Genomic DNA, 16,356 nt, shown 5'->3' with positions numbered 1-16,356 from the left:
GGAGTAAGGATACCTCCACGTAAAGGGGGTTGTACTGACTAGGCTTGGGTGATTGTTTTCTAAAAATATAGGTTTTTGTAAAGTCGTAAGACCATGTATAGGGGTTGACGTTTATTCAATGTCGAAAGGTTAAGAAAGTTGGTGACTTGATGATAGAGGAGCCGACGATCAAAGTCTCGTGAACAGCGGTTATAACTATAACAATCCTAAGGTAGCAAAATTTCTTGTCGGGTAAGTTTTGGCCTGCACAAAAGTCGTAATAATCTGAGCACTGTATCCGAGAGAGACTTGATGAAATAGACATGTTTGCGAAGATGCAGACTGCTTGCACCTAGACAAAAAAACCTTATTAAACTTCACTATTCTTTGAGATTAGCTTTGAGCTGTTTATATTTTCCGAGAGTGTTAATTTTCTTACTGCTTGGGCATTAAGACATAAGTCTGTAATGAAAAACATTGAGATCCCTCCTCCTACTCTCATGAAATTAATTGATGATAATATTATTAGAATAACAAAATAAAAAACTTATCGACGATTAGCCATTCGTTTAAAAAAAAAAAACTCACTTCAACTTAAATGAATTTCTTTACTTAGATTACATCGAAGAAAATTATATAGTAATAAAAATTTGATTAAATTTTTATTAAATAAGATACATAAATATTTTTAAAATTTTATATAATATAAATTATTCATATTATTGTAATTAATATATATATAAATTTAAGTATGAAACTCAGCTTTCAAGATTGCATGATTAGTTATCAGACATTCAGCTTTCAAGATGTAACATAAAGCAAAGTGGTTGGACAGCTTAAGCCGCTATCTCACCCCATTTCGTGGGCCCGGTCCATGTAGATCCCTTTTGTCTGCTACATAATATATACATTTTATTTCACATCATTAGAGACTTAAAAAGTTTTGGTCCCACATCTTAGTCCCATCTTTTCATGCTTTTCTAATTATTGATTAAGTTTTAAGTCGTAATAATATTATCAATAGAGTTAAGATCTAATCGGTTATTACCGGTTGAATCTTAGTTCTATTGATATTAGTATTATTATCAATAGAAGGGTACGTGAATTTAAGTACGCTAAAATATATTATTTTATTACTTATGAATTATGAATGAACTACGGATAATTCTAAGTATTATGATAAAATAGAAGAGACATAATCAGAGACTATAATGAGATTATTAAAAAAACTTATTTTAATTAATTTTTATAATATATTAATTAAAAATTTTAGTTTTAAGAAGGAGAGAGATTAAATTGTCCAAATAAATTTTTTATTTTTAAATTATATTTTTATTTTTAATAAACATTTTAAATATAAAATTACATAAAATAAAATTTTATATTTAATATTTTAACCTACTAATATTAACTTTTAATCCCCAAATTCACTTTTAAAACAAAATTTCTTTTTTCTTATAAAATACTTTTTCTAATCATAAATAAATATTTATTTTTAATTTATTTAAGTAGTATTAAATTATAATTTAATCTATATTTTAATTTAAGTGTATGCTAAATTTGAGATAAATGTATTAACTATTTTTATTTAAAATAAATATTATTTTAATAAATAAATAAATTAAATTACATGTTTACCAAAATAAACTTACTTGTGCTAATAAAAAATCTCTAATGATTAAAATTAATGAAATTAATATTTTATTTAATTAAATAATTTTAGAAAATTTCATCACATTCTTTTTTTTAATAATTTTATTATAAATTCTGATTATATTTATTTTTTTCTGAACAAATACTTACAACTACTCGTAATCTTTACCCAACTCATAAATAGGGAAATAATACGTTTCAACGCATCGAACTCATTTTTCCTGCACTAACAATAATACTCATATCAATTGAGCTAAAACTCTATTGACTTTTTCATCGCATCCCTAATAAATACTTTTATATACTTTCCAAACCCTTGCATTAAAATAATTTTTAAAAAATACCCTTTTTTTCCAAAAAAAAAAAACCAAATTTCAGTGTAATAACTTCTCCTAAAAAAATTCACCAACTAAAAGATAATTATCCTAAATAAAATTGGTTTTTAAGACATTGATATGATAATCATAAATTAACTTTGAAAAAAAAATTCATCAAATTACCCACAAAAGAAAAAGAAAAGATTTGCTTACCTGTACTTAAATATTCATGTACTTTAAATAAGCTTATATATATACATATATATATATATACTTTGCAGTAGCTACCTTGTAAGATCAAAATTGCCACAATTAATTCCAATAAAACCCCAAATTTCCTGAGATTTTTTCTTGCCTCTTTGAAAAAGTTTTGACATAATTTTTTTGTTTTGGTGCTTGATGGAATAACCCTCCCAATTTAATTTTTTATTTTGTTATTCCAATTTCTACATTGCTAAATCCATTTCTTTAAAGTTCTTTTGGTTGCTTAATGGATCAACCATTGCTGCCAAATCCGGATGCCAGAGAAGCAGAAGCAAAGGTGGTTTGCTTTGGTGTCTTATATAAATAAAGTAAGTTCTGAAAAGTAACCTTTTTTCTTTTTCTTCCGTTAAATGCTTTAATGGGTCTCACCCATGGTTTTGCAATGGTTGTGAATGGTGGGTTTTTGTTTGCTGTCTTTGTTAAAGCTTGAAGTTGATGTTTTGAGGGAAAGAAGTTCAATCCCAGAAAAGTACTGTTAGCTGTTTTTTCATGTTCTTTTACATGCCAGAATATATATTTTTTGATGGTGTTTATATGCTTAAGACTGAAAATTTTATTTTGTCTATGAGATTTGTTTTTTGTATTGGGAAATATCAGATTTCTTTCAAAGTTTGATGGAGAAAGGTGTATGTGGGGTTTACTGTAAAGGTTTTTTTCTTTTTTCATTTTATATTGGATGGGAATATACTATGCTTCCTTTTGATGGATTTTGAACATACACCCAGAAAAATTCTGCTTTTGACTGATAAAATAATGTTTCAAAATTAAATTCAAATTTCAAACCATTTTGTGTGCCAAAAATGTTAGTACAAAACTCCGGTAAGAAAAAAAAACTCAAACACACGATCGGGACTCGAAAAGAAAAAGAAAAAATAGGACAGGCTCCAAGGCGTGTATCAAGCCACTATCTTTAAGGTTATATTCGCCCCCACTTATCTTCAGTATGCAAACGAGTTCCAAGCAAATTAACCTCGAGGATACAATGAAGCCAATGACTATTTGCGTTTTGCACTGACGAGAATAGTCCACTATGCACTGAGTAATGTATAACAAAAACTCAATTTCTACAAAGGATTTCTACAGCAATACTTTATAAAATAATCTAATAATATTAGAAAATGAAGGAAGAGAAGAAATAATATTAGAATTTGTTGATATGATTTCCAAATGAAATCTCATTCCTATTTATAGGAATTTTCATGTCTCTTCATAGAGACATCTTTCAATAGGTGTCTTTATGAATAAATAAATAATAATTATTCATTTAATTTTGTAACTATTCAAATAATATTTTTTGAATAGTTATAATTCTTTTTTAAAAAAGATCAAATGATATAACTTTTGACCAATGACCAAAAGTTTTATCTTTTAATTAATTACACCCATTCATTTATAGTTATTGGGATATTATAAATATTTGAAAATATTCCAACAATCTCCCCCCATTTTCAAAATATTTAGATTTTGATATTCTTGGAAATTAATTTGCATAAATAAAGGTGTCTTACGATTGAACCTTCACTTAGTGAAAACATGTTAAAGTTAATCGAAATTGTATGGTAGACTAAGCTTTGAACCAACTATTCCATTTGATTAACTGAACACATCTCACACAATGATTTCAACATCAGTCAATGCATAGTATCTAGGGACACTATTATAGCCATGTGTCTATGTCCTCTTTTCATGAGTGCTGTCAGAGCCAAGCCCTTAAGCTCCTAGAAGCGGCCACACTTCCACTCACATAGGTAGATCCCATCAAAAGTGTTACCGTAATTATAACACTCTAACATATTTATGTTATGGGTCCATTAAGAGTACATTACTCATCCTTCCCTTATCATTACGAGTACCTAGCACTTTAATCTTAGGATGGATTTATTTATAGTGCTAACAGTCACATACTAATGATGTACTTTGTCTCATTGAACTCAAGACTTGACGTTAATGTACTAATGATGAGTTTCCATCATGGGTGACTCTAATTAATAGGCTTGAGTCCCATCCCTTTTGAGGTCCTTTTTACTGCATCTCTAGCAAGACTTTTTGTCAAAGGATCTGCCAAATTTTCACTTGACCTCACATAATTAATAGTGATCACTCCATCAGAGATTAATTGTCGGACATAACTATGTCTTAATCCAATGTGTCTAGACTTTCCATTATATACTTGGCTATATGCCTTTGCTAGAGTAGCCTCACTATCACAACGGATAGAAATAGGTGAAATTGGCTTAAGCCATAAAGGTACATCATAAAGCAAATTTCTTAACCATTCTGCTTCTTTAGATGCAGCGGCTAATGCAATAATTTCTGCTGCCATGGTGGAATCAGTAATACATGTTTGTTTCTTGGAACCCCAAAAAATGACTCCTCCACCAAGAATGAAGATCCACCCACTAGTAGATGCATGATCTTCCAAACTTGTAATCTAACTAGTATCCGAATACCCTTCTAAAACTGGAGGATATCCATTATAACACAATCCATAGTTAATAGTTTTCTTTAAGTACCTAAGTACTTTATTTAAAGCTTGCCAATGCAAACTACTTGGATTACTTGTGTATCTACTCAATTTTCCAATAGCATATGCAATATCTGGTCTTGTACAAGTCATTATGTACGTAAGACAACCAATTAGACTTGCATATTTCAATTGATCAATTTTCCTACCAGCATTAGATACTAATTTTAATTGAGGATCCATGGGTGTAGATGCTGGTATACAGTTGAAAAGATCAAACTTTTTAAGCACATTTTCAATGTAATGTGATTGTGATAAAGCTATAGTGCTTTCATCTCGGGTTATTTTAATCCCAAGAATAACATCTGCTACACCCATATCCTTCATAGCAAAGTTGTTTGACAAGAATTTCTTTGTGTTTTCTATTTGTTCCAAATCCGTGCCAAAAATGAGCATGTCATCTACATATAAGCAAATTATAACACCCTTTCCATTATCAAATTTACTATATATGCACTTATCGGATTCATTTATTTTATAGCCATTAGCTAAAATAACCTTGTCAAACTTTTGGTGCCATTGTTTTGGTGCTTGTTTAAGCCCATATAAAGATTTAACAAGCTTACATACCTTATGCTCTTGTCCTGGAACAACAAATCCTTCCGGTTGCTCCATGTACACTTCCTCTTCCAATTCACCATTTAAAAATGCAGTTTTAACATCCATTTGGTGAACAACCAAATTATATATAGAGGTAAGTAATATTAATAGTCTAATTGTAGCAATTCTTGCTACTGGAGCATAGGTATCAAAGTAATCAATACCTTGTCTTTGTGTAAAACCTTTTGCTACCAACCTTGCTTTAAATTTATCAATGGTTCCATGGACCTTCATTTTCTTTTTGAAGATCCATTTACAACCTATTGGTTTGGAACCTGGTGGAAGATCAACTAAGATCCAAGTTTGATTTCCCATTATTGAATCCATTTCATCATTTATTGCTTCTTTCCAAAAAGCAGAGTCTTGAGATTTCACTGCTTCTTCAAATGTAATATGATCAGATTCGGTATTATAACAATAAGGTATCTTATTGCATATACTTTCACCTTTTCCTTTTACAAGAAACATAATGAAATCTGGTCCAAAATCTTTGACCTTTTTAATCCTCTTACTTCTTCTTAATTCTTGACAAGATTCATCATTATTATCAATTTGTTTCAATGGAATCTCATTCTCATTTGAAGAATGAATCAATTGTTGTGGTTGTAATTGTCTTGATATAGAATTAAATCTATTTTCATCAAAAATAGCATCTCTTGATTCAATAACCGTATTAATTGAAATTGAATCATTTGGTTCAATTACTATAAACCTATATGCCTTGCTATTATGTGCATAACCTATAAATATGCATTCAATTCCTCTTTCACCTAACTTTTTACGTTTAGGTGTTGGAACTTTTACAATAGCTCTACAACCCCAAACCTTTAAATAATTAAGGTTTGGTTTCCTTTTCTTCCATTGTTCATAGGGGGTTATTTTAGTTTCCTTATTAGGAACTCTATTCAATATATGACAAGCTGTTAGAACAGCTTCTCCCCAAAAACCCTGTCCAAGACCTGAATATGATAACATTGAATTTACCATTTCAATCAAGACTCTATTTTTCCTTTCAGCTACACCATTTTGTTGTGGTGTGTAAGGGGCTGAAACTTGATGGACAATTCTAGTGAGTTCAAAATAACTTGGATTATAGTATTCTCCACCTCTATCCGATCTTAAGCACTTGATAAATGATTCACACTGAAGTTCAACTTCAGATTTATAAACTTTAAATTTATCAAGCGCTTCATCTTTTGAATGCAATAAATATACATAACAATATCTAGAACAATCATCAATAAAAGTAACAAAATATTTCTTTCCACCTAATGTAGGAGTATTATGCAAGTCACATAAATCACTATGTATCAAATCAAGCAATTTTGTTTTCCTTTTAACCTTAGGGAAAGGATATCTTGTAATTTTAGTCAACATACAGGTATTGCATTTTTCAATATTATTATTAAAACAGGAATTAAATCTAATTTATACATGTCATTCAATTTTCTATAATTCAAAAGACCTAATCTATAATGCCACAAACAAAATGATTCAACCATATAAGTAGAAATAGTATTTTTATTCTTATTAATAATATTAAGTTTGAACATGCTTTCATACATATACCCTTTTCCCACAAAAATTCCTCCCTTAGACAAAATAAACTTATCTGCCTCAAAAACAAGTTTGAAACCAAACTTATTCAACAGACTTCCAGACACTAAATTTTCCTAACTTCTGGTACATAATATACATCATTTAAGGTTAAAACCTTTCCAGAAGTGAATTGTAGTTCAACAGACCCTTTGCCTTTAATTGTTGCGGTGGAAGAATTTCCCATGTACAAGACATTGTCATTTTCACATTGTGTGAACTTTGTGAACATGCTTTTGTCTTTGCACACATGTTTGGTTGCTCCGGTATCAATCCACCATGTATTATCATCTTGTGCCATATTAATTTCAGATATCATTGCAACGAACTTTTCGTTATTATCAGCCTTAGAAGATGATTTCTTCTTTAAAAATCGACATTCATTCTTAAAATGTCCCGGCTTTCCACAATGATAGCATGAGCCCTTTTGTTTCTTTTTGAACTTAGGTGCTCTATCAGTTTGATTGAACTTTCTCTTGAATGGTTTAGTAGTCTGTACTTCCTCCGTAACATGTACTTTGGCATTTTCAGAACTTAGGTTCTGATCTTGTTTTCGATACTCTTCTTCAATACGAAGATGATTTGCCAAAGCCTCAAGAGATATTTCCTCTTTCTTATGTTTTAGACTTCTTTTAAAGTCTTTCCAAGATGGAGGAAGTTTGTCTATTATGGAGGATACCACAATCATTTCATCCATTTTCATATCATATTGCTTAAATTGATTCAGCATCTTTTCAATATCACGAAATTGTTCCATAACAGAACGACCATCAACCATTTGATAATTATTGAAACGACTGACAAGAAATTTCTTACTTGTAACATCTTCGGTCATGTATCTTGCCTCCAATTTGTCCCATAATTCTTTAGCGGTGACGTCGTTTTGGTAGGTGTCGAACAAACCATCAGATAAACCATTCAATATGTGGCCCATGCACATGTAATCAGCATTGTCCCATTTTTGTCTTTCTCGGGTTGCAGCAATAGATTCGTTTTCATTCTCTTCAGGTCTTGGAGTATCCAAAACATAAGCAATCTTCAAAGTTGATAACAAAAAGTGCATCTTTTTCTGCCATCGTCGAAAATTGTCACCATCAAAATGATCAAGTTTAACAAAGTTGGAAGCCAACTCCCTTAGTGTTCCACTTTCATGTGTTGTGGTAGTCATCATGAAATATAACCTTAAAATTGTTAGTACAAAACTCCGGTAAGAAAAAAAACTCGAACACACGATCAGAACTCGAAAAGAAAAAGAAGAAATAGGACAGGCTCCAAGGCGTGTACCAAGCCACTATCTTTAAGGTTATATTCGCCCCCACTTATCTTCAGTGTGCAAACGAGTTCCAAGCAAATTAACCTCGAGGATACAATGAAGCCAATGACTATTTGCGTTTTGCACTGACGAGAATAGTCCACTATGCACTGAGTAATGTATAACAAAAACTCAATTTCTACAAAGGATTTCTGCAGCAATACTTTATAGAATAATCTAATAATATTAGAAAATTAAGGAAGAGAAGAAATAATATTAGAATTTGTTGATATGATTTCCAAATGAAATCCCATTCCTATTTATAGGAATTTTCATGTCTCTTCATAGAGACATCTTTCAATAGGTGTCTTTATGAATAAATAAATAATAATAATTATTCATTTAATTTTGTAACTATTCAAATAATATTTTTTGAATAGTTATAATTCTTTTTTAAAAAAAATCAAATGATATAACTTTTGACCAATGACCAAAAGTTTTATCTTTTGATTAATTACACCCATTCATTTATAGTTATTGGGATACTATAAATATTTGAAAATATTCCAACAAAAAAAATTGAATGTGAGTATTGCAATGTTGCAGAACTGTGTTTAATCTTTGCATGTTTGCTGTGTTATGGATCTCTCTATATAATGGAAAAAAATAGGTGAAGGATGAGAAATTAATTTTATACCATCTTGTTTTGTATCTTTTTACATTTAGTTAATTTGTGGAGTTGCTTTTTAGTTTTGTTGTTTGTATTAGCACTAAATGCAGTGGTTTTCACTTTGTGTTCATCAGGGAATTGCAGTGAAATTTGTGGAGTTGCTGTTTTTATTTATCTCATAGTTCGATTACAAGGTACTGCGGGATCGATTGACCGAAGAGCTATGCTTTTTATGTTTCATGTTTCACCCCTTTACCAGCTTTTCTTTGTTTTTAATCTTTAAATTTGGGTTGATTTTTGGTGGGTTTTCAACTGGTTTCTAATCCGTTATACCGATTCTTTATATAGCTGGTTGAAATTTATGAATTGATATGATAGTATTAGTAGAGTTATTCGATTTCTAAAGTTAAAGTTGGTAGTTTGTTTTGATGGAATGATTAGAAAATGGATGAATGTGTTTTCGAAAAGTTCATGTTTCTCTTTTGGATCCATTCTCGATTAGGGGTTTGGTCCATTGCCTAAAATTATGTTTTTTCTTTTGTTCTTGTGTGTTGGGAAGTCGGCATACTTTGTTGATAACCTGTTTGTAGATCCTTTCGAATGTGGTCAAAGTATAAGGTATATCCAATGGGTACAAATGTTATATCCTTCTGGTGGGTGCTATGGGTGTTTATGTTGTTCTTTAGGGTTGTAATTGCAGTAATTGCGGTTTTGCAGGGTACGGAATATGGCATTTACTAAAATGTTGAAGAATTTTGAATCAAGTAGGCTTTTGGAAATTGGATTTTGGAGGTTTTTACCGGTTTTTGCTCTACTGGTTACTATAACCGATGGGTTAAATTCTGAGGGACAGTTGCTACTGGAGCTTAAGAATGGTTTTCGTGATGAGTACAACTATCTTTGGAACTGGAAGTCCACTGATGAGACACCTTGTGGATGGACCGGTGTCAGTTGTTCTTCATACTATGAGCCCGTGGTTTGGTCTGTTGATTTGAGTAAAATGAACCTTTCTGGAACCGTGGACCCCAGTATTGGTGGGTTGACCCACTTGAAGTTTCTTGATCTGTCTTACAATCAGTTCAGCGGAAGTATTCCCAAGGAGATAGGAAATTGTTCGTTTTTGGTCTTTCTTTATTTGAACAATAACCAATTCAACGGTCCAATTCCCCCTGAATTGGGTAGGCTTTCTTATTTGAGCAGTTTGAATATATGCAATAATAAAATCTCTGGTTCCTTTCCAGAAGAGCTCGGGAATTTGTCCTCCCTCGAGGAGTTTGTGGCATACACAAATAACTTGACTGGGCCATTGCCTCGCTCTATTGGGAATCTCCGGAAGTTGAGAATATTTCGAGCTGAGCAGAATGCATTTTCCGGTAGCCTTCCTGCTGAAATAAGTGGATGTCAAAGCTTGCAAATGCTTGGTCTTGCCCAAAACCATATCGAAGGTGAACTGCCTAAAGAACTTGGAATGCTCGGAAGTATGACTGATCTGGTTTTATGGGAGAATGAGTTGTCGGGGTTTATTCCAAAGGAGCTCGGAAACTGTACAAGCCTCGAGACACTTGCATTGTATTCAAATGGTCTTGTGGGGCAGATACCTGCGGAGATCGGGAACCTCAAGTTTCTGAAAAAGTTGTACCTCTATAGGAACGAGTTAAATGGAAGCATTCCGAGAGAGATAGGGAATTTATCTCTTGCAACCGAAATTGATTTCTCAGAGAATTATTTGACGGGTGACATCCCAACTGAGTTCGGGAAGATAAAGGGTCTACGATTATTGCACCTATTCGAGAATCAGCTTACTGGTGTCATACCAAATGAGCTTAGTAGCTTGAGGTACTTGACGAAGCTTGACCTTTCGATCAATTATCTCACAGGTCCCATCCCTTATGGTTTTCAATATTTGACTCAAATGGTTCAGTTGCAGCTTTTTGACAATTTTCTTAGTGGTACCATTCCTCAGCTGCTCGGAGTATACAGCCCACTTTGGGTGGTTGATTTTTCGGACAACCATCTGACAGGAAAAATACCTCTTTATCTTTGTCGATGTGCTAACCTTATTTTATTAAACCTTGGAGCTAATAATCTGCTTGGAGATATCCCAACCGGGATTAAGAACTGCAAGACGTTAGTACAACTTCGTCTGGTTGGAAACCGCCTCAATGGTAGCTTTCCTTCTGAATTATGCAAACTGGTGAATCTTTCGGCTATTGAATTGGGGCAGAACAACTTCACTAGACCAGTTCCATCAGAGATCGGAAATTGCCAAAAGCTACAAAGGCTTCATATTGCAGAGTGTTAGGATCGTCCCGAATAAGCAACGAACAAGTAAAAATAGTAGAAGAAATTGAGAAGATGAACACACAAATTTAACGTGGAAAAACCCCTCAAAAGAGGATAAAAAACCACGGGCAAAGATAATTTTACTATAATGGCAAAAGAATGAAGAGTACAAAAGATGGAGATAAAAACTAAACCCCGAAAACCCGAAAAACAAAGAACCCTCAAACGTAAACACAAAATTCTCTGAATGTGTTATGAGTTCTAATCTAATGGGTGTCTCTTAATTCTAAGATTGTAAAGGAGCCTATTTATAGGCTAAATTAGTAAGTCAAATAAACTATACTAATAAATGCTAAATATATTATACTAATAAATACTAAATCTTCTAGAAAGAAAATATATTTTTGTTTAACTTGACTTGCAAGCAATCTCTTAGAATTTGGGTCACACAATTCTAACAATCTTCACCTTGACACAAATTCTTTCAATGCCATCTTTGCCAAAACCCGCCACGGGCCTATCTTGAACTATGCAGGGAATTAACTGAGTCGAATCTATGCTTAGAAGCTGGAAGACTTCTAGCCTTCGACTTGTGCACTGCCAAATCAAAACTAACCCGGGTCTGATTTTCACGAATACAGTGCCCTAACTTTTCAAAACCTGCATCCAAAAGAGAACCTCTCTTCAACGAAACGATCATACCTTTTTCCCTCCTATGACCAAGTTGCCTCCGCTTCAAATGAGTTGACTTTGACTCCGTAACGGACGAGGGACGTCCGATTTCACCGGTCACTGTAGAACCTTCCAGAATATAAAGACTGCCAGTTCTTTTACCTTTTAACAAAACGAGAGCTCCACGAGATACTTTAATGTCGCTCGACTCGATGTTGATTCTGCATCCTTTCAAGTCTAAAATACTCAAGGAGATGAGATTCTTTCATAAATCAGGTACATACCTGACATCTGAGAGTGTCCTAATCGTCCCATCGTGTATCCTAATTTTAACAGTACCAATACCGATTATTTTACTAGATGAATCGTTTCCCATGTGCACAACTCCACCTTCAACTGAACTGTATGTGGAGAACCATTCTCTATTGGGACACATGTGGAAAGAACATCCTGAATCTAGGATCCACTCAGACGTAAGCTTGGAGTTATCGCTCGTTGACAATAACAAGAAATCATCACCGCCTTCATCGACCAAATTAGCACCAGCTACATCTTCCTCGTTACTCTCAGCAGCTCTTTTATTTCGCAGTTTATAACAATCTGCTTTGACGTGACCTAACTTTTTGCAATAGCGACACCTTTTGTCTCGTTTCTTTGATGCTACCAAAACGGAAGCTTGTCTATCTGCTTTGCTATTCAAATCAAACTCATTGTCGAGTTTGCCTCTACTCAACAAATGACCCTTCACATCTTCGAACGAGAGTTTGTCTCTACCATAAATCAGGGTCTCCCTGAAAGACTTGTATAATGAGGGTAAAGAGCACAATAATATCATAGCTTGATCTTCATCGTCAATATAAACCTCAACGTTCTTTAAATCATTTAAAAGAGTAATGAATTGACTGATGTGATCTTTAAGAAGCTCACATTCGTTCATGCGAAACGTAAATAGACGTTGTTTCAACACTAAACGGTTAGCCAGAGACTTAGTCGCATAAAGAGTTTCTAACCTTTTCCACAAGGCAAATGAGGTCTTCTCCATCAATACCTCCTGCAATACTGTATTCGCGAGGCACAACTGGATTGCAGACAAGGCCTTTTCATCAAGCTCTTCCCATTCTGTTTGATTTAGATTCTCAGGCTTTTTCCTTGTAACAACCTTTTTCAAGCCATTTTGAACTAGAATTGCCGTCATCCGAACTTGCCACAGATTGAAATTTGTCTCACCATCGAACTTCTCAATTTCAAACCTTGTTGCTGCCATCTCTGACCGGGCTGATCTATGAAAGTTAAACTAGCTCTGATACCACTTGTTAGGATCGTCCCGAATAAGCAACGAACAAGTAAAAATAGTAGAAGAAATTGAGAAGATGAACACACAAATTTAACGTGGAAAAACCCCTCAAAAGAGGATAAAAAACCACGGGCAAAGATAATTTTACTATAATGGCAAAAGAATGAAGAGTACAAAAGATGGAGATAAAAACTAAACCCTGAAAACCCGAAAAACAAAGAAACCTCAAATGTAAACACAAAATTCTCTGAATGTGTTATGAGTTCTAATCTAATGGGTGTCTCTTAATTCTAAGATTGTAAATGAGCCTATTTATAGGCTAAATTAGTAAGTCAAATAAACTATACTAATAAATGCTAAATATATTATACTAATAAATACTAAATCTTCTAGAAAGAAAATATATTTTTGTTTAACTTGACTTGCAAGCAATCTCTTAGAATTTGGGTCACACAATTCTAACACAGAGAATCAATTTAATTCCGATCTGCCTAAGGAAATCGGCAATTTGTCCCAACTTGTGACTTTTAATGTCTCATCTAATTTGCTTTCTGGAAAGATTCCTCGTGAGATAGTTAACTGCAAAATGCTTCAGCGACTTGATCTCAGCCATAACAGCTTTGTGGATACTTTACCAATCGAGCTCGGGACCCTTACTCAGCTCGAGATTCTGAAACTTTCGGAAAATAAGGTCTCTGAAAATATACCTGCAGCTTTGGGGAACCTATCGCGTTTGACTGAGCTGCAAATGGGCGGCAACTTATTTTCTGGTGAGATTCCCCAAGAGTTAGGTTCCCTTTCGAGCTTGCAGATTGCAATGAACCTCAGCAATAACCACCTTACCGGAAATATACCACCTGAGCTTGGTAATCTTAATTTACTGGAATTTCTCCTGCTCGATAATAATAATTTGACTGGTGTAATCCCCAGCTCGTTTGAGCACCTATCGAGTTTATTGGGATGCAACTTCTCATACAACAACTTAAGCTGACCTTTGCCTGCTATCCTGTTGTTCCAGAACATGCCTGCAAGCAGCTTTGTAGAAAATGAAGGGCTTTGTGGTAGGCCTCTTCAAGATTGCAATGGTGATTCGTCTTCTCCTTCGGCGCTACATGTGAATAAGGATACACGAGGAAGAATGATAACCATAATTTCAGGTGTTGTAGGTGGTGTTTCCATTGTTCTCATTATAATTCTTATATATCAAATTAGACGTCCACCTGAAACCGTTGCACCATCGCAAGAAAAAGAGATATCATCTTCATCTCCGGTTTCAGATATTTACTTTCATCCGAAGGAAGGGTTTACTTTTCAGGATCTAATCGAGGCTACAAATAACTTTCATGAGAGTTATATTGTTGGACGGGGAGCCTTTGGAACAGTTTATAAAGCCGTTATGAATTCTGGACAAACGATTGCTGTTAAAAGGCTTGCATCAAATGCTGAGGGAAACAACATCGAGAACAGTTTCCGGGCAGAAATTCTAACACTAGGGAAGATTAGGCATCGAAATATTGTGAAGCTTTATGGTTTTTGTTATCACCAAGGTTCCAATCTGCTTCTTTATGAGTACATGGAAAATGGTAGTTTGGGTGAATTGATTCATGGTAGGGGCTCTTGTAGCTTAGAATGGCCTACGCGGTTCATGATCGCCCTAGGAGCTGCCGAAGGTCTTGCTTATTTACATCATGACTGCAAACCGAAAATCGTTCACCGTGATATCAAGTCCAATAATATCCTGCTTGATGAAAAATTCGAAGCACATGTTGGTGATTTCGGTTTGGCAAAAGTGATTGACATGCCCCAATCTAAGTCCATGTCGGTGGTCGCTGGATCATATGGCTACATTGCCCCTGGTAAGTTCTTCGGCCTTCTATCTATTTGTCCTATCAATATTTTATTGTTTTAAATTATTGACAAATATATCCATTGTTTATGACAGAATATGCATACACTATGAAGGTAACCGAAAAATGCGACATCTATAGCTACGGGGTTGTTCTTTTGGAGTTGTTAACTGGAAAGACTCCCGTACAGCCACTGGATCAAGGAGGTGATCTCGTCACGCACGTGAGACATTATGTTCGTGACCACTCATTGACTTCCGGGATACTTGACGACAGCTTAAACCTTAACAATAAAAGCATCGTCAATCACATGCTAACTGTCTTGAAAATTGCTTTACTATGCACTAACTTGTCCCCACTCGATCGACCGTCTATGCGTGAAGTTATAGTGATGCTTTCAGAATCCAAGGGGCATGACGACGACAACTCCATGACCTCTTCTTCTCATCAATCTATGTGAGTACTCACATGTTCATTAACCAAGACGAAATAATTTTTGGCTGCTGATTCTTCCTGATTATTTAACCTGTACATATTTCCATGAAGAAAAAGATTATACAATAGAATGCAATACAATGTAGTAACACCATTTGTGCAGATTTTGCTCCATACCTATGTATCTCAAACATTTTGATATCAATTAGATTCTCTGAAAATGTTGAAGCTATGTTTTACTGTCTTTTATTCGGATATAGATTTAGGGATATGATCATCCATATGTAGTAAAGATTTGTACCTGATTTTCAGCTTCTTTGCTGGAAACTTTTCCATGAAGGTCTTGTAAAATCTATATTACTCTTGACTCTACTTTTTTTGAAGCACTCGTGTCTTGGACACCCTTATGAAGACATAATCTTTTTAGGACCCTCTAAATGCATTGAAAAACTTAAAAAAATATATATGTACTTGTTAGAGTTGTGTACTCTGAATCCTTGTTAAAGAAATAATACGATGGTAAATCTAGGGGATATGTGTAGGGTTTAAGGCCGAGGGCCGAAACTACTTCTGTTTGACATTTATTAGAATAAGGTTTTTCAATCTTTAAATATATGTAGTCGAAACTCCTCTTATATCATTTAATTTTTTGTATTAGTAAATTTATTCTTCTCTGGTCGTGGTTTTTTTCCGAAAGGATTTTCACGTAAAAATTTGTGTGCTCTTATCAACATCAAATTCAACAATACCTGTATCAAGATTCATTCTCATATTTGGCACCCACATTGTAATCCAAGTAACATACTCGTGTCTGATGGTAATATCTATAACAGTGTAATCCAAGTAACATACTCGTGTCTGATGGTAATATCTATAACAGGGCGGAGTAAAGAGGTCTTTTTTCTTACCTACTCAGATATAGTGAAATTTAACCTAACCTCAACTATAATATATATTTTCGTTAAATCTT

General features: G+C 33.8%; 1 pseudogene; it reads left to right on the top strand.

Annotated features, from left to right (window-relative positions):
- Positions 1–2,124: 2,124 nt before the first annotated feature.
- On the top strand, positions 2,125–16,037 carry LOC107957052 (probable leucine-rich repeat receptor-like protein kinase At2g33170; annotated as a pseudogene).
- The last annotated feature ends 319 nt before the right edge of the window (positions 16,038–16,356 follow it).

Source organism: Gossypium hirsutum, chromosome A02 (assembly GCF_007990345.1).
Source record: "Gossypium hirsutum isolate 1008001.06 chromosome A02, Gossypium_hirsutum_v2.1, whole genome shotgun sequence".
Taxonomy (NCBI): Eukaryota; Viridiplantae; Streptophyta; class Magnoliopsida; order Malvales; family Malvaceae; genus Gossypium; species Gossypium hirsutum.
This window is presented reverse-complemented; position numbering and strand designations above follow the sequence as displayed.